A 2,472-nucleotide genomic window follows, 5' to 3' on the forward strand; every position below is an offset into this window, starting at 1 on the left:
CTATCATTATTAATTCTACATCTATTGGCTTCAATGTTATGTATATGTGTATAATCACCATCGAGATTCAACATGAGCAAACCCCTCACATTGAGTGCATGACCATAAAAGATATTACTTATATGAATAGAACAACCATTATTCCCTGACTTAAATGAGTAACTGTCTCGCAATAAACAAGATCCAGACATAATGTTCATGCTTAACGCAGGCACTAAATAACAATTATTTAGGTTCATCACTAATCCCGATGGCAACTGAAGTGAAAGTGTGTCGACGGTGATCGCATCAACCTTGGAACCATTTCCCACTCGCATCGTCACTTCATCCTTCGCCAACCTTCGTTTATTTTGTAGTTCCTCTTTCGAGTTGCAAATGTGAGCAACAGAACCAGTATCAATTACCCAGGCACTACTATGTGAGCTGGTGAGGTACACATAAATGATATGTATATAAAATATACCTTGTTTGGCATTGGCCGCCTTCTTATCGGTCGGATACTTGGGGCAGTTCCACTTCCCGTGACCAGTCCTCTTGCAATGATAACACTCAGTTTCCGGCTTGGTGTAGCGATCCGACTCAAGACGAGTCAAGCCTCTGGTGTTTCCGTACCATCCCAAGATCATGTTGGTACACACTCAATACATCAATGTATATATCAAGAGTTCAATCACACAGCTTTATTAATCGAAATCTCATATCGAGTACTTTATTACAATAATGGATTACAATAAAGTGGCTGAAGGCCATCTCATGAGATATCTAACGAAGACTAGCGGAAGTATCAGGTAGACGACTCCATCCGACTCCAGGGCATGTCGCTGAGCGTAGATCGTAGCCTCACTCCTGGTCAGAAAAGTACTCTGCAACATGATACGTTGCAGCCGTGTAGGTCAGCATATGGAATATGCCGGCAAGTCATCAATGAGAGGGGTAAAAATAATAATCAACTATCTCTACATGCATATTTGGCAGGGGGGCTACAAGTTTTGCATAAAGCCAATTTTCTCCTACAACAAGAGGGGCTGAAAGCAAAATATTACTACATTGTTTATTGTTAACGAGACGGTTCCGCCAACCAATTCTCATACCCGAGTTGTTGTTAATACCCACATCATTATTAAGTTGTGTCGAGAGTTTAGGGGAATTTCAATGCCTTCGGCTCAAGTTGTCCATGACCGTGGACACGGCTAATCGATTAGGTTGGGCACTCTGCAGAGTTTTGCACACGTTCCGCACAAGATTTCATCGCCTCCGGGTATGTCCTCGCACTTCAGGGTGTTTGAAGACCGGATGATCAAAACATGGTCTTTCAACGGGTCCCTCTGAATCCCTGTCGGTGCCCATCCATTCTTACCGTTCTACTACATCTGCTAGCACCGCCTGTCCAGAGTTGCCGCGTTGTCCAACCAAGCCAGAGCCCATAATGACTTGTGGCTGTGCAGGTAAGCCTTGGGTCTTGAAGCCTCCGTCCGTCTCTTCGAGCCTGGGTGAAGCTTTCCGCAAGATGTCATGGCCGTCTCCAGCATCCCGGGTCATCCACTAGTTTCTCCCGGGAGCCGATCAACCGTCCTTCACCCAGAGTTGCATTGCATCACGAGGTCTTGAAAATCTTGTCTTAACTGGTCTTGGTTATTTAATCAACCTCGCATCACTCGTGTTATGCACTCAACCGAAATCCCGTCTACTCAAGCATAGCAAATATGAAATTTGTCGTCCCGGGACCAAGTATCGGGGTTGTAGTGTGCCTACCACATGGTACTACAACCTATACTAAAATTTCCAAGTACCTAAGCAGCATGCAATTGGGCAAAGAAAGGTGAAACTACCATGCATCGAAAAACATAGGAGATAGTATGATCAAAATGACTTGCCTTGATGATAGTTGTCTTGATCGAGCGCTTCTAAGTAACAAGCTTCACACTCTGGGTGATCTACCGATACAAACAAATACACACCATAAGCACTACAATCAAACAACAAGTAAAAATAACATCACAAGTAAATAGTTGCTATGGCCTAAGTGAAAGAATTCACTATACGTCACTAAGGCAGAAACTTGTTTCTGTTAAAACCCCAAGTAAAAATATTTAACAAAATTTGAAACTTATACCACGGTAAGATATAATCACTAGGAAGCAGTAGCAAAAAGAATCAAATCAAAATCATTTTTTAAACTCCTGGAATAAGCAAAACAAGGTTTAAACTAAATCTGATCTAATTCAAATTTGAAAATTTCAAACATAGACAAATTATCTCTTTTTAAAAACTACAGAAAAATTGTAATCTACTGGAACAAGTTTCAACTCCATTGGAATCCGGGATCAAAAGCTATGATCAAAACAAATTTGAAACTTTTCTGTTTTGGAATTAAACAGAAACAGATTCTAACAGACAGTGGTACACGTGGCAGTTTCTGATTGGCTGATGGGTGTTTGCTGCGAGGGAAAACTAACACACGGCCGCAATCTA

This window comes from Hordeum vulgare, chromosome 3H (assembly GCF_904849725.1).
Source record: "Hordeum vulgare subsp. vulgare chromosome 3H, MorexV3_pseudomolecules_assembly, whole genome shotgun sequence".
Taxonomy (NCBI): domain Eukaryota; kingdom Viridiplantae; phylum Streptophyta; class Magnoliopsida; order Poales; family Poaceae; genus Hordeum; species Hordeum vulgare.